The sequence below is a fragment of the Poromitra crassiceps genome (genome assembly GCF_964638095.1).
Source record: "Poromitra crassiceps genome assembly, chromosome: 4".
Lineage (NCBI taxonomy): Eukaryota > Metazoa > Chordata > Actinopteri > Beryciformes > Melamphaidae > Poromitra > Poromitra crassiceps.
The window spans coordinates 18,269,599-18,293,187 of record NC_139626.1 but is presented as its reverse complement, the minus strand read 5'-3'; the positions used below and the strand labels follow the sequence as shown (position 1 = coordinate 18,293,187).

The 23,589-nt window shown below is 46.0% G+C and overlaps 1 protein-coding gene and 1 pseudogene across 2 annotated transcripts in view; one reads left to right on the top strand and one right to left on the bottom strand.

Moving 5' to 3' along the window:
- Nucleotides 1-23,589, top strand: part of rbfox3a (RNA binding fox-1 homolog 3a) — a gene marked incomplete at its 3' end in the record, with an annotated part of 422,340 nt that overhangs the window by 105,044 nt on the left and 293,707 nt on the right. The gene's annotated exons all lie outside the window — the stretch shown is intronic.
- LOC310774874 (carbohydrate sulfotransferase 6 pseudogene) lies at nucleotides 6,715-9,899 on the bottom strand (annotated as a pseudogene). Its single transcript has 3 exons — nucleotides 9,823-9,899; nucleotides 9,402-9,454; nucleotides 6,715-7,690 (listed from the first exon to the last, which is right to left on the bottom strand). The product of its transcript is annotated as a carbohydrate sulfotransferase 6 pseudogene (transcript).

Genomic DNA, 23,589 nt, shown 5'->3' with positions numbered 1-23,589 from the left:
AGAGAGACCAGGCAGGAGGAGAGAGACAGAGACAGACACAGAGAGACAGAGACAGCCAGAGAGACCAGGGAGGAGGAGAGAGACAGAGACAGACACAGAGAGACAGACAGACAGAGAGACCAGGGAGGAGGAGAGAGACAGAGACAGACAGAGAGACCAGGGAGGAGGAGAGAGACAGAGACAGCCAGAGAGACCAGGAAGGAGGAGAGAGACAGAGACAGACACAGAGAGACAGAGTTGGATTTCCAGCCAAATCGCACATTAACCGAATTTTCAGAAAATCGGCAAAAGAAAATGTGCGTTTCCATCCACTGAATATAGAGCTGTCAATCAGCTCGTGTTTAAGGCTGCCTGCCTCTGCTGATCTGCTGCTAGAGACCTGATATATGTGTTGTCTTGGAGGCAGGCAGTGACCAAGCTCTATTAAAGGATTGCTTTAACGATTATCAGCCCATCTCTACTGTGCTATTCTATGCTGGTCTGGTCTGTGGTCTGTGTTGTGCTGGTCTGGACTAGGGAATGCATTGTGTACATTATTAACAGACATGAATCTGCTCACAGGCACATACACTCTCTCTCTCTCTCTCTCTCTCTCTCTCTCTCTCTCTCTCTCCTCTCACACACACAGTCTCTAGCCGTGTTTTGACTTAATTACGTGCGCCTCCCTCAATGGCTAATGTACACAAACACAGACTGAACTGGCCGACACAGACACAGGCGCACACACAGGCGCACACACACACACACACACACACACACACACACACACAGAAACACACGTATGGCGCACACACACACACACACACACACACACACACACACACACACACACACACACACGTAGTACCAGCCATGGGGCGAGCCAGCTGGCAACCAGGGCAGCCGCACATCACCATTACCATAGGAATCCTCAATCACTGTGAGAGTGAGAGGGAGAGAGAGAGCGAGAGAGGGAGAGAGAGAGAGGGAGAGAGATAGAGAGAGAGGGATAGAGGGAGAGGGAGAGAGAGAGGGAGAGAGAGAGAGATAGAGCGAGCGAGTGAGATAATATGAGAATAGCACCCCAAAAAAAGCTAGTGATGCGTGTTTGTTTGCTGCAGTGACTGCTGTGTTTTAAAGACGGAGCCTGTGTTCCCCCTCCCTTTCAAATTAAGCTCATTGATAATAGATGCCTCTACTATACTGCTCACTCCTCCATCCGTTCACCCCCCCCCCCCCCCCACACACACACACACACCTTTAAGACAGACACGGGTGAGCGTTTCATGGATAAAACGAGGAGTCTGCGGGTCCCCCCGGTCCCCCCCATCACACACACACACACACACACACACACACACACACACACACACACACACACACACACACACACTCACACCTCTCTCTTTCCCACCACACAGAATACAGTGGTGTACATGCATCCTGGTGTTATGGATTTAATGATTTCCCCGGGCGGGCGGAGCGAGTCTTAGATGGAGCACATGTATGTATCGCCAACTACACCAACTATGGCTCCCTTGACCTTGCAGATTATTGCTCTGCTCGGCAGCACCGTGTGTGTGTGTGTGTGTGTGTGTGTGTGTGTGTGTGTGTGTGTGTGTGTGTGTGTGTGTGTGTGTGTGTGCGTGCGTGCGTGCGTGCATGTGTGCGTGTTCCTTAAGTGTGTGTATACAGTATCTGCCATTAGGCCGGATGTGTTGGCTATTGATCCATGTTATAGTAGGACAGTGGCTCTGATGGATGCGAGTGTGTGTGTGTGTGTGTGTGTGTGTGTGTGTGCATGTATGCGTGCGTGTGTGTGTGTGTGTGTGTGTGTGTGTGTGTGTGTGTGCGCGTGTGTGTGTGTGTGTGTGCGTGTGTGTCCATGTTATAGTAGCACAGCAGCTCTGATGGATGCTCGCTCTGCACTCCTATAGACGGTTTTAACTTGACAACAAAAACATTCTACCGTAAATTGAACCCCCACTCACTTCCTGTTGCAGTGTTTGCTATGGACATAAAAGAAAAAAAAACATTCAAGTGCAGGACTGACCATTCCATGTCTATACAGCTGAGCGGCGAAAACAAAAGTAACAATGTCAAGTGAATATTTCTGCAGTTTGCCGAATGCTGAGAAAAAGGAAGTGCTGTGAGGTTGCGCTCTGGTGAAAACCGTCTATAGCCTTATGTTTGCGATAGATCCAAAATGGACACCTTGCTCTCTTGTCAGATGTGCGTAAAGCCGTCAAACTGCTGGCTTGTTTCTTTCTCCATCTTCTTAATACAGTTGTAAATTAGCCAGCCTGGCTGTGGCAATAAAGCCATGTTTAAGCAGTGTGGACAGAGGAGGCATATGGCGCTCTCTCCCAGGCCACCAGATTAATGAAGTCCTATTTGCTTCCTGTTGTTTTCAATCCGATTTAACCAATATTTGTTCTCCCTGAATAATTCATACGGATTTCACCACCAAACTCCCCCAACCCCTCCCCCCTCCCCCAACCCCTCCCCCCTCCTGTTGCAGAGCGCCGGGGCCTTAAATCTGCATGTATAATTGAACATATTTATGCTAATCTAATTGTTTTACAGTGAGCCGGCTTTGTAGTGCTTATAGTCTCTGGGAATAAACAGGCGACGCCACGCAGGAGCCGGTGCAAAAGCTTGTCGACCCCCCCCCCCCCACACACACACACACACACACACACACACGCACGCACGCACGCACGCATACATGCACACACACACACACACACACACACACACACACACACACACACACACACACAGCAAGAGTGCAAAATGCAAATGTGAAATTCTGTGGCCTTGTTCATCCTAAAGAGCCATTTAGTGTCCAATAGCTGTATTAAAGGGATAGTTTTTTTTTTGTTTTATGTGGGGTTGTGTGAGGTACTTGCCGACAGTCAGTGTACTACATGCAGTACAATGCAGCCAATGCGGTCCCGGTTTGGAGAAATGAAGTGTGAACAGGGTCACGAGCAAAACAAAAAACAAACAAAAAACAATCAAAAAGCAAACATACAATTCTTCCATACTGCTCACATGGTATAATTAGGGATGGGGATCGTTCACATTCGAACCGATACCGGTACGATACCGGTACCTGGAATTCGGTACGGTACCCAAAACGGTACCATTTTCAGTACTTTACACACTCTAATAACAAAAAAAAATTCAGTTGTAAAAAAAAAAGTCCAAACTTTTCAATTTCAACATTGTGCACATTATTTATTTAGCACCAGACAAAATAAAACTCCTCCCTACCTCTCCCCTCCCAAACCAAGAGTTGTAGCAGCAAGGTTAGTTTAGTGGGTTTGGGGAAATGGGGGGAATAGTACTCGATACAACTGATGTCCAACACAGCTTCCAGCAGGGCCTGGTCTTCATCTTCGAAGAGCTCCCCAAAAATAATATTTTACCTGAACCATATCCACCGCTGAGAAGAGGGTGAATCGTGTCTCCTCCTGTGCGGCTGTCACTGGCACATGGTTACCTATGAAAGCAAGAGTGCAACGTTAAATAACACGTCTCACGGTCGGTGATACGAGCTGATGATAATTATTATAGAACGTTAACAACGCTAAGCTATAAAGCTAACTCAGCCAAGACAGTGAAAAGCCCCGTTATCTAACAACCACAACGGCAGTGGAACAACTTATCCAGCTAACGCTAGCTAATTAAATAACGTCACCTGATGTTGTAGAAGTCGAGAATGAAGAATGCCTCTCTCAAGTTCCGTCATCATCGTCCTCCAAGACTTCAGCTAACAGGTGCGGTGTCTGCTTCATTCACTCAGGCTATCTAACACGTTACAGTCTTCAGCATTTAGCTAAATATATCTTGTGTTTGACCATGCTTCCTCAAGTTTGAGGTGTTTCCCTAGTCAGCTTTGCAATTCACATCACAAATGTTGCAACCAGTGTTGTCTGAGTCTATCTTGGTAAAGTGTAGCCACTATTCACAGCTTTCGGCTGGTCCTGTTTTGGTTTCAGGACCTTCAGGTAGAGTGACGTACTGACGTAACGCGCTCTCGCATGTTGCCTTAAGGTTCCGTCGGAATTTATATTTTACCCACTCTCTTTCTATTACTCAGATGCGTTCAAGTACCGAAATTTGGTACCGTTCGTTTTTATGTGAACTGGTACGGGGAAGTACCGACGTAATTCGGTCCTGTGCCTGTAAAAGTACCGAGTTCAGTACCCATCCCTAGGTATAATCCAAGTCTCCACAAGCCCTGAGATGCCAAGTTGATTTTAAAAGGTAATTTACACCCTGTTTTTAGCTTGAATCTGCACTGTATAGCCACGCGCTCCTAGTCCTCCCACACTTCATGCTACACCTGGCTACAAAAAAAGGCTTGAATAGTGACATGAAAATATCAGATGAAAATGTAATTTTTTTCACCAAAAAGGTGTCAAAAACAGCCAGTAAATTACAAATGAGCCGCTAAACCCCAGCAACATGTCTGAGTGTTTGACTGCACTAACAACAGACAGGAGTTTTTTCCTCTCTAAATACCTTAAATTCTTAAGTTTATTTAACATGACATAATGTAGAAAATGAATAAATCTCAATTCATTTATTTGTGTATATTGTGTATCCTTTATAGGGATGCACCGATCGATCGGCACGTGACCGGAAATGGCCGATTTTCACGTGATCGGCCTCGATCGGTGATCTGTTCCGGTCACTCTAAATAGCCGATTCTGTGAGCCGATTTTCACATGACGTGCGCGCACCCCAAAGCACCGAGACAGGCACCCAGCCACCACACCACACACGCCAGCATACCTTCCTCGTTGTGGATTTTTTTCACCGTCAGTGAAGTAGACAAAGCTCGCAGTTTGTCACACATGCAAGTCGAAAATAAGCCGTGGAGACAGAGGTGCGGCCGTGTCCCGCTCGGCTGGAGTCCAGTCAGAGCGGCTCGCTTCACCTCACTGGCCCCCCTCTCTCTGCTCTCTCTCCCCGGGAAGCGGTGCTCCAGCAACCCGCCACCGCGCACAGCCGGCTTGGCGAGTGTGTCCAGTATAACCATTCCCCGACCTGCTTTTCCATTCCACATCAGCGCTGCTGCCTCAGCCTGTCAAGTCATGTTGTAACGTGACGTGGATACAGGAGAGACTATTTGTTTCGTATTGCAAATAGAACGACATGAGAACGACGGACATAATAATAAAAATGCATCGGACTCACAAGTGTGCAACGTTTTCTGTGCGTGACGATATTTTTTCGGATGGCAGATAAAAATACGCATACCAAACTTCGGACTGTGTGTAAACTCCGCCTGATATTCAGACTGAAGATCGTTACTGTAACTCATAAACTCATTTCCCCTCTACTCAAGAGGACTGGTCTGGAGCCAGTCTATAAACTCCTTGTCCATGGATCATTTTGATGTTCTGTTGCACCTGTTTTCTTTTGGAAAAGTAAATGCATGATAGCTGTGGGATATAGGCTATTGGATTTAATTTAATTTTTGTATTCATTGTATTTGCACAAAAAAGCTCTGTCCAGTAGCCTAACCTGGAACACTTTTATTTTGAGATGTGTTTCAGTGAGAAGGTCCTACTTCATGCAAATGATAAGAATTGTTTATTTGTTTATTTGGATCCCCATTAGATGTAAGAATTGTTCTATGAATCTTAATTTTTAAACAAAGTTACAAAAACGTTTGTGTAAGCTGTCAATTGTTGTTTTTAGAAAAAAAAATCGGAATCGGCAAAAATCGGTATCGGCAAGTCAGACTATTCAAAAATCGGAAATCGGAATCGGCCAAGAAAATGGCAATCGGTGCATCCCTAATCCTTTATTTATATAAAAGTGAGCAAGTGGTCTATTTAAAATTTTGTCCCATCATCAGTGCCTGTCATAAGATGATTTTGCTCAATAATGATGTCAGTGATGACTAATGATGTCACAATGTCTATAACATCATCAGCGATGTAATCAGTGACATCACTATTGACCAAAATCATTTTATGGCATCACTGATGATGTCATAGGCACTGATGATGTCATATGCCTTGTGACATCATCAGTGATGTCATAGACATTGTGGCATCATCAGTGATGCGAAGTTGAGCAATTGTGCGCTGCGTATGCCAATAGAGCAGGTGAGGCCACGCAGCTGCATGCATGCATGCATGTATGCCCTTTTTCATACCTTAAAGCTGCATTAGGCAACTTCACACTTTGTCGGCCCCAAGTGGCAGCGAGAGATAATAGTTTGAATTGTTTGTGATAGAGGTGTGTGTATGTGTGTGTAAGTGTACCGTATGTTTAGATAAAGATTTTGCAGTGTGTAGTGTGTTCAACTGTAGTTTTACTGGTTCAAATGCCATACATGGAGCTATATGCAAACAGCTTCCTAGCTGTAACTATGCTGCCTAACCTCCCATGTAAATCCATGACATTAGCGAGCATCCTGTCTCGATCCCAGACGTTCCCCCCTCCTCTGTGGGACCAGAGCCTTGGGGACACTGGCACCATCCAGGTTCATATCATGTTTTTCTGTTAGCCTACCTACACATTGCCTGATGATACAGTTGCAGCTCAGGACATCACGCCAATTTTTCCTTCAGTTGAGCAAGACCTGTCCAATAGTACTATGATTTAATACTCATATACCCAGTACAGCTTATATTGAATACAGACTTTATTCAAATATACTATTTTAGTAATAATGTCTCTGTCATTACATTACATCATTATCATCAGTCAGTCAGTTATGTTGTAAATGGGATGTTCTGTTTTGGGTGGGAGCCAGCTGAACGACAGTTCCCTTGACACCAGGAGGTCCAAGTCAAGTCTCTTCTGCTGTTTGTCACTGTTGACCATCTTGTAACCTAGCAATGACATGGCACCCTTACACACTTCCTGGATACGCTTGACCTTGTTGTGGGCCAGCGAGGTACGCCACGCCTGCATCACTTCGGTGGCGTTTCGCGAGGAGACTTCAAAGGCCTTGGTGCCTTTGCCTTTCCCATGTGTAACATTGTAGATCCATTCCTGCAGCGGCGTGGTCATCTCCAGACCGACAAACTCGTACATGGCGTTGATCTCGAACAGCGGGTTCCGCACCATGTCCTCGAAGCGCACCATCTTGTAGCGGCCTTTCATGAAGTCCGGGGGCTTGAAGACGGCACTCTCATGGATGTGCACGTGGCTGCGGCAGATCTCCTGCATGACGCGGTACTGCACATCACTCGCTGGCGTGCTTTTTTGCCCCAGGAGGACGGCGTTGTCGGATATTAAGGATTTGGCTCTCTGGACCGCAACACGGCCCGCGGGTCTCGCACCAGGTGGATAATGCGGAGGTCCAGGCTGGGGACCTGGAGGAGTGGGTAGAGGGACTCCAGCTCCAAGAAGCGCACCTCCTTCAGCACCACGTGGCTGTAGGAGCGACAGGCCTCCTCAGTGCCGTTCAGGCTGCGGCCCTTGCACTGCCGGAGGCACTCGCTGTTGTTGCTGAAGTGCCCGCGGGGCGTGAGAGGGCAGGCGGGCGGCGAGCACAGCGCTCGACTGCCACTCCACTTGAACAGGGAGGACATGCCATGGCGCTCCGGCAGGCAGGCCTCCATGAACGACAGATCACACTGAAACATGTTCCGAAACAGGTCCCTCACCGCCAACCTGAGCACCCCGGTCTTAACGCCCACCGACTGAACGCCCACAGACTCCACCACCGCTCCTCCTGCACCCAGGCGCTAGACTCCACCACCGCTCCTCCTGCACCCAGGCGCTAGACTCCACCACCGCTCCTGCACCAAGGTGCTAGACTCCACCACCGCTCAAGGTGCTAGACTCCACCACCGCTCCTGCACCAAGGTGCTAGAGTCCACCACCGCTCCTCCTGCACCCAGGCGCTAGACTCCACCACCGCTCAAGGTGCTAGACTCCACCACCGCTCCTCCTGCACCCAGGCGCTAGACTCCACCACCGCTCCTCCTGCACCCAGGCGCTAGACTCCACCACCACTCCTCCTGCACCCAGGCGCTAGACTCCACCACCGCTCCTCCTCCACCCAGGTGCAATTGCTTAACTTAACGTGCTCCAGATTGTTTCATTCAAATAACTTAAAGGAGAATTTTGTTTTTTTTACACCCTGGACCTTATTTATAGCTTATCTTAAATTCATCACCCAGAACAGACATGTCTCAGATTGATGCAATACTGAGCTAGAACACATTGTGTTCTTAGGTAGGCGATAGATTAGCTACAGCCTAAGGCTGACCTGTTAGTGTTCAGGCTAAAATCAGACTAGAGCAGGGTAGGATAGGCCAGATTAGGCTGTAGATTAGCTAGATACTATGTCCCAGTTAGCTCTGGTTAATGCTTAGAGTAGTCAGTTGTCTGATCTTCTCCCCCCCCCCCTCTCTCTTTCCCCCTTCCCCCGCTTCTTCCCTTCTTCCCCCTTCTTGTTCTCCTCTCTTTCCATGCTCTTTCCCCCCCCACATCCCACCGCCCCCCCCTCCCTTCTCCTGCTCTCTCCTCCTTCTCCCCCCCTCTGCTCCTTCTCCTCTTCTCCCCTATTTCCTGAATCCCTGCCACTTCCTGCTCTCCCTTCTCTCACATTCCCCCTGCTCTCCTTCCCCTGCACCCTCCCACCTCTCCTTCTCTGCCTCTCTCCTCCTCTCTGTCCTCCCCCCTCTCTCACATTCCCCCTGCTCTCCTTCCCCTGCACCCTCCCACCTCTCCTTCTCTGTTCTCTCCTCCTCCACATTTCCCATTTTCTCCCCACCCTCGCCCTAATCCGGGCCCGTATCCTACTCCCTCCCTCCACCCTAGACCCTACCTCTACTCTACCTCCCCTGTACCCTTCCACCTCTCCTTCTCTGTTCTCTCCTCCTCTCTGTCCTCTCCCCTCTCTCACATTCCCGCTGCTCTCCTTCCCCTGCGCCCTCCCACCTCTCCTTCTCTGTTCTCTCCTCCTCTCTGCCCTCTCCTCCCTCTCACATTCCCCCTGCTCTCCCTTCCCTGCACCCTCCCACCTCTCCTTCTCTGTTCTCTCCTCCTCCACATTTCCCATTTCTCCCCACCCTCGCCCTAATCCGGGCCCGTATCCTACTCCCTCCCCTCCCCCAACCCTAGACCCTACCCCTACCCTGGCTCTCCCTCCCCTGCACCCTCATCTCTCCTCCTCTGTTCTCTCCTCCTCCACATTTCCTATTTTCTCCCCACCTCCCCCCTCTCCTCCCTCTCCCTCCCTCCTCCACTCTCCTGCTTTCTTCAAATGTTCAAATGTTATCTTTATTCTGTATAATCTTGTTACTGTGTGTTAGCTAGAATCAGCTAGACATACTTTCTGTGAAGCCCTCTGAGACATGCTTGTGAATTAGGGCTATATAAATAAACTTGACTTGACTTGACTTGACATTGTGCAACGGCCTGGGACATGTTGCAACCGTGCATGTACGTCCTGTTAAAAGCTTCTTTTCTGCCCTTCAGGCTGATCAGGCTGTGTCATTCAGAAATAACAGACCGCTGAATACCATGATTGACCAATCAGAATTGAGTATTCCACAAGGCCAAGGTTTTCTGATTATTATTTTCTTTTCGAATTTGATGGATCATCATCAGACCCCTCCTTCCTGCCCACACCTCTCTCTGGATGATCATCAGCCCCCAACCCCCCTTCCCCCCACCCACACCTCTCTCTGGCTCTTTCCTCCCATTTTATGGCAGGTACATCAGGGTTGCGTCTTCCTCTTTTACCTCTGCCTCGCTGGGCCTTTGGCAAGGGCTCCCCACATACATGCTACCGGGGAGGGGGAGGGGGAGGGGGGTGGTGGTGGTGTAAGTGGTGGACTGCCCCACACTGCTCACCGTTGGGGGGGCAGCACGGAGGGCGGGGGGTAGCGAGGTTGAGCACACATGGGGGCCCCTGGACTGGGCACGGCCATGGTGCCTGGCTGGGACGGAGGCTGTTGGTAGTGGATCAAAGCCCTGCTGGCCGCCCAGCCAAGCCGGCTAAACTGACAGGAACAGGCAGACCCACCTAACCAGCTGTCCCTGGTGGAGAGCCAAGAGAGAGGGAGAGAGTATGGAGGGAGAGAGAAGAGGGGGGAGACGGAAATGGAGGAGAGGAGCGGAGAGGAGAGAGGCGGGAGAGGAAGAATAGAGGGAAGAAAGGAAGAGAGGATAGAGGGATGAAAGGACCATAGACTGTATAAAATATGGACATAGCCTCCGTGACATCACCCATTGGTTTGTGGACTCCGTTTTGAAGCCTCAAGTTTGACATTTTGACCGTATTTGGAGAGCGCAGAAGAAGAGTGTAGAGGAGCTTTAATAGCACAGAAGAAGAGTGTAGACGAGCTTTAATAGTGCAGAAGAAGAGTGTAGAGGAGCTTTAATAGCACAGAAGAAGAGTGTAGAGGAGCTTTAATAGTGCAGAAGAAGAGTGTAGAGGAGCTTTAATAGCACAGAAGAAGAGTGTAGACGAGCTTTAATAGTGCAGAAGAAGAGTGTAGAGGAGCTTTAATAGCACAGAAGAAGAGTGTAGAGGAGCTTTAATAGCACAGAAGAAGAGTGTAGAGGAGCTTTACTATCACAGGAGAAGAGTGTAGAGGAGCTTTAACTCATTGAGTGCCAGCCACTTTTGGAGAACGGACGCTCCCAGTGCCAGAGTTTCAGAGCGTTTTCAGTGATTTCTCGAGGCCCACAGAATATTGTGTGATATTACTATGTAAACACCGAACACGCACAAAGAACTTTCCGTTCTTTAGTTATGAGCCGGAGAAGATAGGTTGTTTTGAGCAAAAAGACACGTTTCAAATTAGAAGCTGAGATATTCCGCCTTTTGTGAAATGAAGCATTTCAAGCACATTCACTGAGTCTGAAGCTAATATTTTCTGATGTAGTGACGTGGTGTAGTTGTGTGGTGCCCTGCATGCCCCACCCCCCTCTCCCCCCCTCAGCTGCAAACTCCTCCCCACACTAACACACAGCCTCACGCACCCAGTCTATTTTCGGAGCGCTCCGTTTTTGTGCGCAGGCTCCCAGCGCGACACGGAAAAGCCAAACCGGACTGCTGAGAATGGTTTGGCCCTTCGGCGTCGGGTGCTGCTTTTCTGGCGGCTAATCGTGTGGAGAAACTATGCAGACAGACAGACAGAGGCAGAGGGGCTCAGTTGTGGGCACGGATTGACTGCTGTTCGCAGCCAACGTCAGCTCCAGACAGAGCAATCTATATGGCTCTGGCTGCAGCATGAGCGGTTTCTCTTTCATCACGGGGCTTTTTCCTGCTGTTTTCCGGACCTTTCTCTAATCTGGAGAGCACTGTCGCCACCTAATGAGTCTGTAAAATAGGTTATACACCTTCAATAGCTCCCATATTTTTATAGGAGATGTAATAGGCTTTGATCCACGTCCCACCGTCAAAAAAATGCAATTGACGACAATCGTCGTCATTGGCACTCTACGTCACTAATCGAATTGACGACAATTATCGTCATTGGCACTCAATGAGTTAATAGCACAGAAGAAGAGTGTAGAGGAGCTTTAATAGCACAGAAGAAGAGTGTAGAGGTGCTTTAATAGCACAGAAGAAGAGTGTAGATGAGCTTTAATAGCACAGAAGAAGAGTGTAGAGGTGCTTTAATAGCACAGAAGAAGAGTGTAGAGGAGCTTTAATAGCACAGAAGAAGAGTGTAGATGAGCTTTAATAGCACAGAAGAAGAGTGTAGAGGTGCTTTAATAGCACAGAAGAAGAGTGTAGAGGTGCTTTAATAGCACAGAAGAGTGTAGAGGAGCTTTAATAGCACAGAAGAAGAGTGTAGAGGGGCTTTAATAGCACAGAAGAAGAGTGTAGATGAGCTTTAATAGCACAGAAGAAGAGTGTAGAGGTGCTTTAATAGCACAGAAGAAGAGTGTAGAGGTGCTTTAATAGCACAGAAGAGGAGTGTAGATGAGCTTTAATAGTGCAGAAGAAGAGTGTAGATGAGCTTTAATAGCACAGAAGAAGAGTGTAGATGAGCTTTAATAGCACAGAAGAAGAGTGTAGAGGTGCTTTAATAGCACAGAAGAAGAGTGTAGAGGGGCTTTAATAGCACGGCGGAAAATGAGCTGGAGGCCTTAAGGTACATTGTAGCAAAACGATTCGAGGATGGGATTGGGAATAGGAAACGAAACAGAGGCGGAAGGGTGGGGGTATCATCTGAAATATCTTCACACACACACACACACACACACACACACACACACACACACACACACAGTCTTGTCCATGGGGGAATCACCAGCAGTCCCAGGTAGCAGTTATTGCTTTTTAATATGTGGCTCTGAGCCAATGGGAAAGCATCCTTTATCGAGAGAGAGAGTGTGCACACACACACACACACACACACACACACACACACACACACACACACACACACACAAACACACACACACACACAGCTAGTGGTGAGATAAAGAGAGCCACCCTCCTTAAACAGATGTGGAGAGACTGGTATTGGATTGTATCACTCTATAGATAACACTCTGCATTGCAGATTTGGGTTTAGTTAAGTTTCCATTCAAACATTTCTGGAACTGGATTTTCTTCAGAATCCAAATGTGGAAGCGACATGGTTTTCATCTCCATCCATTTGATTAAATAATCCAGTGGAGATTTATCGTCTATCATTAGCAAATGCTCAGTCTTTAGCCAAATGCTAATTAACCATTTCATTGGTGAGTGATTATTGAAACGGACCCCAGCTCAATTGAGGATACTTAGTCAATGTAAGAAGGAAATGATGCATAGCGTTTTGCTACTATATCATATCTACAATAGTGATTCAACCTATAGCCAGTCCATGGACGTCTGTTCTAAACACAATAACCTCAGATGGCGGCTGCCGGGAGCTTAAAATGGCTAGATATCTCAAAATACTATATTCAACCATCTTGAGAATGACCCCTTTCCGGAATTTAGATTTCACTTGATTTTTAGTATCTTATCTAACATGCCCAGTAGTACCAGAATGAATTGAAAAACCTTTTGTATCAATTTGTTCAGGGATAGGTGCTCTTTTCCCCCCATATATTTACTGGCCTAATGGGTTAGTTTTCTGTAAATTTGTATATTTAAACATAACTTGTCAGAAAACTTGTAATACGTTTTTTTTTTTCTTAATTGGCGGTCCTCTCTCATTCCGCTTAAAGCCAAAATATTCCCACTCTGGAGCTGTGGAGTTTGGTTGACAGGAGATTACAGGAGATTACATTCACCTGTGTCACAGGCTTCATTCAGCCGCCTGCTGCTGCTCAACACTCACACATGCCTGTTTCAACTATGGGGAGTCAGTCAGTCAGTTAGGCCCCTGAGACTCTTCTGGCCGGCCCTCCCTGGTCCGTCAAATATAACAAAAAGGAACGAGAAAAAGTAACTTGTGGTTTACCATTTTAAAATGTTATTTTTCTTAGAACAAGAGAAAATCTGCCTATGTGATTATTTCATTTGTTTCTATTAAAAATCAAAAGATAGTCCAAGTGACAATTTCAAGATATTGACACTTGTTTCAAAAAATGTCTCTTGTCTTGTCTTGTCTTGTCTTGTCTTGTCTTGTCTTGTCTTGTCTTGTCTTGTCTTTCTTTGTCTTGTCTTGTCTTGTCTTGTCTTGTCTTTTCTTCTCTTTTCTTCTCTTCTACAGTATTCTGTTCCATTCTACAGTATTTTATTCTATCCTAGCCTACTCTCTATCTATTCTAATTATTCTAATTCAGACCCTGTGATTTCCTTCACTAGTAAAATAAATGAATAAATAAATAAATAATTAAGTAAATAAATAAATAAATACATTTGATTCAATACTAGACTAACTGACTGGATATGTTTGCGGAATATACTGGCCCACCTATGTAGTTACTGATGAATGACAAACTATATCAGAAGAGACACAAACACAACTCCTGCCCACAGCACATATGCATGCATGTGCCTCACATGCATGCACCCCCCCCCCACGTGCACACAAACACACACACACACACACGTACACCCTTCCCCTGTCTGCCATCGCCCAATTAGCTCTCTCACTTCTATTTATTTATTTACTATCAATGCAGCACTATGTTAAGTAAACATACCGTCAACCCCACCGCTGTGTGGGCCAATTAAGAGCAGTTTTATTAGGCTGCTGTTCACAGCGGTGTGTGTGCGCGCGCGCGTGCGTGTGCGTGTGTGTGTGTGTGTGTGTGTGTGTGTGTTTGGGGGGGGTGTTTATACCAGAGGGAAGGTTAGTGAGTGTAATTGAATCATATTACTTCCTCCACATGGCTTGTCAAGGCCCTTTTTATGATTTGGAGCTAATCCGTAAGGATGCTAAACATTGATTTAGCCATGCATTGATAAGTTACGCCAGGATGCGGAATGAAAAAAAAAAAAAAAAACTCTGAACATTAATATCGCAAAACAAACATTTGGCCACAAAAAGGAGGGAGGAGAGAGGAGGGGGAGGGGGGAGGTGCCGCTCACTTTCACCTAATAAAGGAATAAAGTATAGATCAATCCCAAACAATAAGCAGAGGACGGCCGTATAGCGTCTCTGTTCCCCCTCATCTCATCTCCTTTTCCCACCCTCAATATTACAGTTTTTAATTCCAGGCTTTTGATGACACATGCCGTTCATGTTGGGCGCGCGTCGATACAAGAGATTCACACATGCGTTTGCAAAAAAAGAGCACCTGTGCTGCTCGATATTGCATCACCTCACAGCCGTTGCGGCAAGTCTGTTTCCCGCTTCTACCTCTGCAAGAAAGGCTGAGCTAAAACATCTCTTTCCCACAAAGCTTCCCTGTGTAGTCAGTTTTCCTCTGGAAATGCATCTGGACACGCAATAACACGCCGGCTTCCTTATTGCAGAGGTTTATTGGAAGATATTGGAGGATTTGAGCGGGGGTTGAGTTTATCAAAATCTCTTCACTGCAGCAAAAAATAAATAAAAAGGCAACTTTACAAGGCCGGAGGACGCGGCGGAGGGGGAAAAGTGCTGTGTAAATCTCCAGCGTCGTTAGCTAAGATGCTGTCCTAGACACAGCATTAGTCTGCAGATGACTGGCTGCTAATAGGGAACCATAGCAGCTCATGCATGGGCTTTTATTGATTCGTATGATTTTCATCAGAAGTTATTAGTAACAGTGCTGATCAATCAACAGTTATTAGTAACAGTGCTGATCAATCAACAGTTATTAGGAACAGTGCTGATCAATCAACAGTTATTAGTAACAGTGCTGATCAATCAACAGTTATTAGTAACAGTGCTGATCAATCAACAGTTATTAGTAACAGTGCTGATCAATCAAGTTATTAGTAACAGTGCTGATCAATCAATAGTTATTAGTAACAGCGCTAACCAATCAGCAGTTATTAGTAACAGTGCTGACCAATCAGCAGTTATTAATAACAATGCTGATCAATCAACAGTTATTAGTAACAGTGCTAAGTACCAATCAGCAGTTATTAGTAACAGTGCTAACCAATCAGCAGTTATTAGTAACAGTGCTGATCAATCAACAGTTATTAGTAACAGTGCTAACCAATCAGCAGTTATTAGTAACAGTGCTGACCAATCAGCAGTTATTAATAACATTCAGGGTCGGACTGGCCATAGGGAGATTCTGGACATGTCTAGAACAGGGGTGGTGGTCAGCGGCCGCTAGTCCGCTGGGAGAAAAAAGTACGTAACCGGCCGGCGCTCATACATTAAAAATATAGCTGATTCTCTTGGTTTCACCAAGTAAAACTATTTTTATAAGCATTTTACAAAATATCTATGGGAAAATAAATATCTATGGGAAAATAAATGGCGGATAAAATCTCTTGCTGCGTATACCTAAACCGGAAGTGGATGTAACTTTGGTCCAGGAGCGGCCCACTTTAGTAGGGGGGTTCTCCATTCTCCCCCTGACCATTCTAATTGGCTGTTGACAACCCCCCCCCCCCCCCCGCCATATGCGACAAAGTGGTTTGGTCCACTCTGTTTTATTTCCACATTCGGAGGTTTTTAATAAGCGTTTTTATTATTTTGAGAATTTATTTTAGATTTATAACCTACATTGTCTATAAATTATAATACATTTTAATCTAATGTAATTTCCCGTAACATTTATTTTTGGTCCACTGCCCTCCATCCAGATACATTTTTGGCCCTTCATACGAAATAATTTGGGCACCTCTGATTTAGCAGCTGTGCCGGACTGTTACGCTGTTCTGCTGTTGGGATAGGCGCATGTGTGGTTCTGATATTCTGAATATATAAGCTGCAGTGCAGTATAAATAAGGTTATACATTGATTTCCCTGCTGTGCTGCTGTGTTTGGTCATTAAATAAATGGAGAGAGAGAGAGAGAGAGAGAGAGAGAGAGAGAGAGAGAGAGAGAGAGAGAGAGAGAGAGAGAGAGAGCGAGAGAGAGAGAGAGAGAGAGAGAGTCCTCCAAATATCTATGTTGGTTCAGTCTTTGTTTTTGGATATGTGATTGTTCATAATTTAGAGTGAGAGAGAATTGACTGAATTATGCATGCATAATATATAAGGAGACAATATTGTTTTTGATCATTGTAAAACCACAGCATAGTAAAGAGGCTATTAATGTGATGTGTGTAGTTCTTCATAGATCTAGCCTCTTCATTTCCTGGTAACCTACGCACTTGGCCACTATTCATTTCAACTAGGTGACTGCTAACTCCTGCTTTAGGCCTTATATAAGTATTGTCTTGGCTGCCTGAACATCATTCCAATCAAAGTTAGGAAAATCAGTTTTTCTTATTTTTATTTTACTTTTGTTTATGCCTACAAAGAAAATGTTACTTTGTACTTGAGTTTTCCCTAGGACATTATTTTGGTATAGATGGGCCATTGTATTTAAGCAAGCAGTATTATGCAGAATATATACAGTAGGGAGACAATTATTTTTTCATCATTGCAAAGCCACAGCATACAGTAGTAAAGATGATATTAATGTGATGTGTATAGTTCTTCATATATCTTTGCCTCTTCATTTTGCTCTCAAATGCACCAGATTGATGCATTTTTAGTATTCTCTCGCCCTGCCTTTTCTCGTTCTTTTTCTCACTCCCTCACTCGTTCACACACACACACACACACACACACACACACGCACACGCACGCACACGCACACACACACACACACATACACGCACACGCACACGCATGCACACGCACACACGCGCACACACGCGCACACACACACACACACGCACGCACACACACGCGCACACACATACACACACACACAACCCCCCCCCCCCCCCTTTCCCCCAGTGGATTACATTTGGGTGCTTAAGGCCCTCGGGGGGATAGCGAGTGATAAATACAGGAAAGTGAGGCTGCTTAGAGAGACTGGCAGGAAGACTGGGGGAGAGAGGAGGCCATCAATTGGTCTGGCCTGATCCAACTCTCTAAAGATGATGGAGGGTGGGAATGTGTGTGTGTGTGTGTGTGTGTGTGTGTGTGTGTGTGTGTGTGTGTGTGTGTGTGTGTGTGTGTGTGTGTGTGCATGCGAGTGTGTGTGTTCTAACTGAGACCCCAGGCCTCCACACACTTCCATATGGCCACTACCTCTCTTCTTTCCCTCCTCTCCTATTCTTGCCATCAGCATCAGGTGAGCCAAGTGGGCTAACAGACTGAGTAGTAATGTCTATCTCTATCTCTCTCTCTTTCACACACACTCTCACACACACACACACACACACACACACACACACACACACACACACACACACACACACACACACACACACACACACACACATGTGCGCACACTACCCATGGGTGTTGACTGGGATGCAGGCCTAGCAGATACAGATTTGCCAGAGAACTGCCAGAACCAGTCTAGAACCAAGCCAACAGGCCATAACCATGTGTGTGTGTGTGTGTGTGTGTGTGTGTGTGTACCTGTGTGTGTGTGTGTGTGTGTGTGTGTGTGTGTGTGTGTGCGCACATATGTGTGTGTGTGTGTGTGTGTGTGTGTGTGTGTGTGTGTGTGCCAAACCACTCAGAGAGTGATGGAATGTAAGATGGGCCCATTCGACCCGGAGCCAGGAGAGACTAGCCGAGCCCAGATAGTGCCACTGAGGGTGAGATGGGGCATTGAGACAGACTTTGATCCCGCCAAAGTGTATTTTAGAAAGCCTGGAGGAGCACTTAATTCACCTGCTCTCCTTATTTGGACTTCATCATTCAGTATTGTACATTGCAATCACTTTTAGTATTATGGGTTTTAATGACATCTGCAGGCAGGCACTTCATATCAATGCAATCACTGCATCACAAGATTGGCTTATTTCTGTTTGTTTTGTTTTGCCATGTAAGAATAAACGAGGTTATAACACACGGGCCACCACAAAATGCACTGATATGCCTGACAATACCAGTATCTGGCCTTAAAGGTCCATATGGTGTAAAAAAGGATTCACCTTAATTGCCTCTGTGATGGTAAAGGAGTTGGATGGTCTATATGTAAACATGGTGAAAGTCTCCTTGCCTCTGTGATGTAAAGGGGTTGGATGGTCTATATGTAAACATGGAGAAAGTATCATTGCCTCTGTGATGGTAAAGGAGTTGGATGGTCTATATGTAAACATGTGAAAGTCTCCTTGCCTCTGTGATGGTAAAGGAGTTGGATGGTCTATATGTAAACATGGTGAAAGTCCCCTTGCCTCTGTGATGGTAAAGGAGTTGGATGGTCTATATGTAAACATGGAGAAAGTCTCCTTGCCTCTGTGATGGTAAAGGAGTTGGATGGTCTATATGTAAACATGGTGAAAGTCCCCTTGCCTCTGTGATGGTAAAGGAGTTGGATGGTCTATATGTAAACATGGTGAAAGTCCCCTTGCCTCTGTGATGGTAAAGGAGTTGGATGGTCTATATGTAAACATGGTGAAAGTCTCCTTGCCTCTGTGATGTAAAGGAGTTGAATGGTCTATATGTAAACATGGTGAAAGTCCCCTTGCCTCTGTGATGTAAAGGAGTTGGATGGTCTACATGTAAACATGGAGAAAGTCTCCTTGCCTCTGTGATGGTAAAGGAGTTGGATGGTCTATATGTAAACATGGTGAAAGTCTCCTTGCCTCTGTGATGTAAAGGAGTTGGATGGTCTATATGTAAACATGGTGAAAGTCTCCTTGCCTCTTTGATGTAAAGGGGTTGGATGGTCTATATGTAAACATGGAGAAAGTATCCTTGCCTCTGTGATGGTAAAGGAGTTGGATGGTCTATATGTAAACATGGTGAAAGTCCCCTTGCCTCTGTGATGGTAAAGGAGTTGGATGGTCTATATGTAAACATGGTGAAAGTCCCCTTGCCTCTGTGATGGTAAAGGAGTTGGATGGTCTATATGTAAACATGGAGAAAGCCCCCTTGCCTCTGTGATGTAAAGGAGTTGGATGGTCTACATGTAAACATGGAGAAAGTCTCCTTGCCTCTGTGATGGTAAAGGAGTTGGATGGTCTATATGTAAACATGGTGAAAGTCTCCTTGCCTCTGTGATGGTAAAGGAGTTGGATGGTCTATATGTAAACATGGTGAAAGTCCCCTTGCCTCTGTGATGGTAAAGGAGTTGGATGGTCTATATGTAAACATGGTGAAAGTCTCCTTGCCTCTGTGATGGTAAAGGAGTTGGATGGTCTATATGTAAACATGGAGAAAGTATCCTTGTCTCTGTGATGTAAAGGAGTTGGATGGTCTACATGTAAACATGGAGAAAGTCTCCTTGCCTCTGTGATGGTAAAGGAGTTGGATGGTCCAGCTGTTGTCGTTGTGTCCTTGGGCAAGACACTTAACCCTCATTGCCTCGTATGAATGGGTATGAATGTCTATGAATGTTGGTGGTGGTCGGAGGGGTCGTAGGCGCGAAATGGCTGCCACGCTTCCGTCAGTCTTCCCCAGGGCAGCTGTGGCTACATCACCCGTAGCTTACCACCACTGGTACGAATGGTGTGAATGAATAATGATTTCTGTGAAGCGCTTTGGGTGTCTTGAAAAGCGCTATATAAATCCAATCATTATTATTATTATTATTATATGTAAACATGGAGAAAGTCCCCTTGCCTCTCAAAAATGAGAGAAGTGAACGTGGAGCACTTTGCGTTCACACTGCACAGGTGAAGAGAACCACAACAGGGACTTGGAAGTGAACGGAACTCAGACCACCTCCCGAGGAGGTCTGAGTTCCGTTCACTATAGAGGGGTCTGAGTTCTGTTGGAGTTTTCACATAATGACCAAAAAATGCTGACTAAGGCTGTTTTCACACTTGGACCCTTTCAGCCTTCCACGTGAACTCAGACGTCTTAGTCAGCATTTATATGAATGGTCATGTAGCTGACGAGCTACAGTAGCTGCTGTCACCAGTAGTAGCTGGTAGCTGGCCTACCAGCTGTCAAAAACCTATCTTGAACTGGTCTAGCTGGTTATCAGCTACCAGCTGAAGTTGGATTTGTCAGCAGGGCTTGCATGGATGGGGCCTCCTCCTACAGTACAGTATGTGCCTCCTCTGCTGTTTGGGCTCCTGCAGCACCAGTGACATTTTAATGGCACTGGTTTTGACTCTATCCTCCTAAATAATGGATAGAGAGAAAGAGAGGCAGAGCAACGTCTTTTCCCCCTTGTTTTTCCACTCACAATGCACTTTTGTTGCTGTTGTCATTTTTTTCTGCTTTATGTGCACTGTTTTGTAGCCCGCACCAATGCTGTTGAGTGTGTGTGTGTGTGTGTGTGTGTGTGTGTGTGTGTGTGTGTGTGTGTGTGTGCGTGTGTGTGTGCGTGTGTGTGTGTGTGTGTGTGTGTGTGTGTGTGTGTGTGTGTGCGTGTGTGTGTGCGTGTGTGTGTGTGTGTGTGTGTGTGTGTGTGTGTCAATGTGTCGACTGGCATGTCCATCCTAGTTTGAGCTGACAATGCTGCTTACACACACTGTTGGCTTCTGTCAACAGAGTAGTTTTATAGAAGCAAACACCGATGATGGGCATGATGAGGATGATGAGGATGATGATGATGATAGCTTTGGATATGTGTAGGAAGGAAGGAAGGAAGGAAAGCAATTAGGAAGGAATAAAAGGAAGCCTGAAGGAAGGAAATGGAGAGAGAAGAGAGGGAAGTTGGCAGAAATGGTTGGAAGCTTGAAGGCGGGTTCATACATTTGGACAGGTTGGGGGGGACTATAGGACGGGGGGATAGCGTGATCCTCCCACATGCTCCTTGCTGTCAGGTGAAAAGAAGCGGCTGGCGACTGCACATGTATCGGAGGAAGTTAGGAAGGAGGAAGAGGTAAGTTAGGAAGGAAGAAGAGGTAAATTAGGAAGGAAGAAGAGGTAAGTTAGGAAGGAAGAAGTAAGTTGGGAAGGAAGAAGAGGTAAGTTAGGAAGGAAGAAGAGGTAAGTTAGGAAGGAAGAAGTAAGTTGGGAAGGAAGAAGAGGTAAGTTAGGAAGGAAGAAGAGGTAAGTTAGGAAGGAAGAAGTAAGTTGGGAAGCAGGGTTGGGGAGTAACGGATTACATGTAACGCCGTTACGTAATCTGATTACAAAAAAACGGTAACTGTAATCTGTCACAGTACATTTTAAGATGTGTAATCTAGATTACAGTAACGGGGGTATAGTAACGGCGTTACAGGCGGGATTACATTCGCCCTTGCCTCTTCATTAATTTTACAAAATAACAACAAAAAACGGTGTAGGCTGGTGCCAGTGACTGACTGTGACGAGGACGAGCGAGGCGGAGCAACAGCAGCAGCAGGCAGCATTCATGATGACAGAGGCATCCGCCTGTGGTGCCTCCTCCCACGAGTGCATTCACCTCATGGAAATATAACAAGCATTTCACTTTTACGTTCACTCAGTGTTTAGACAGATCAAGCGTCTTCCACATGTTTGTGTGTGGGGCTGTCAGCTGAACCTTACGAGCTGCCAGGCAGTGGGAAATCTGCATTGAATTTCTCCGCCAACACCCGAGCTGACAAACGCTGCTCTAGACTAGTCTGCATGGGGCGAGAGGTTTTTACTTTCACTTATACGGCCACATTCCACTGAGTCCGTGTTCGGTCCGTCTGCGCTGCGGTACGGCTTAGCCGATACGTTTCCACTCTAATCATTGTGTCAACTCCCACCTACTCCGCTGCGTTGCGTGTCTACTCCATCCATTCCCAGCTCCGACGATCCGGAGCTCTCCGAAAAAGATACGCACGCAAGTGGCAAGGCTTCTATTTTTCACGGATGTCGGAGCAAAGCTGCAGTAAAGTTGGGTCAGGCATGGAGTCAACAGGGCAGAAGTGCTTACAGCATTTCACGTCGTGTTTCAAGATTAAAGCAACAAGCCACTCCACATCATGAAAAATACCCATAACGTAAATTAAAGTGGTCAGTTAAAAATAACTCTTGTTGTATTCTCCTTAACTTCATGTTGGTATAAACATTCTTATCTGGTTATCAATGGTAAAACATGCTTCATCTAGTTAAATAAGGGTTTTAGCCAGGACTCTTGACCAGGACTCCCTGGAAGAAGAGATCTTGTATCCCAATGGGACATTCCTGGATTAAAAAAAAAAAAGTAATCCAAAAGTAACTGAAAGTAATCCCTACTTTACTTTTAAATAGTGGTAATCGGATTACGTTACTAAGTACAATTTTTAACAAGTAACAAGTAACTTTAAGGGATTCCTATTTAAAAGTAACCTACCCAACCCTGTTGGGAAGGAAGAAGAGGTAAGTTAGGAAGGAAGAAGTAAGTTGGGAAGGAAGAAGTTAGGAAGGAGGGAGGAAGAATGGAAGGTGTGCGAAAAGTAAGCAAGGTAGGAAGAAATGTAGGAGTGAGCTTTCCTCACTCATACATTTCTCAGAGTAAGAAGCAAGAATGAGAGTGAAAGAATGAAGAACGGATATTCGATAAAACAGAAATATTGTGATATTGTCTAAATATCACAATAATATTGAATATGGTGCCAAAGCCTTGGTGGAGGAAGGAAAGAAGGAAGAAAGGGAGGGAGAGGGAAGGTGGCAATGAAGGAAGGTTGTCACAGCTTGCCCATCTTATTATGGGGCGGTTGTAGCTCAGGAGGTAGATCGGGTCGTCCACTAATCGCTTTGGATAAAAGAGGTCGGTGGTTCGATTCCCGGCTGCTCCAGTCTGCATGTCGAAGTGTCCTTGGGCAAGACACTGAACCCCAAATTGCTCCCGTTGGTGTGCCAGCACCCTGCGTGGTAACCTGCCGCCATCAGTGTGTGAATGGGTGAATGTACCTACTGACTGTAAAGCGCTTTGGATAAAACCGCTATATAAATGCAGGCCATTTATTATGTAGCCCTGCATCATGGCGTGTGTGTGTATTTATTATGTAGCCCTGCATCATGGTGTGTGTGTGTGTTTATTATGTAGCCCTGCATCATGGTGTGTGTGTGTATTTATTATGTAGCCCTGCATCATGGTGTGTGTGTGTGTGTGTGTATTTATTATGTAGCCCTGCATCATGGTGTGTGTGTGTGTGTGTATTTATTATGTAGCCCTGCATCATGGTGTGTGTGTGTATTTATTATGTAGCCCTGCATCATGGTGTGTGTGTGTATTTATTATGTAGCCCTGCATCATGGTGTGTGTGTGTGTG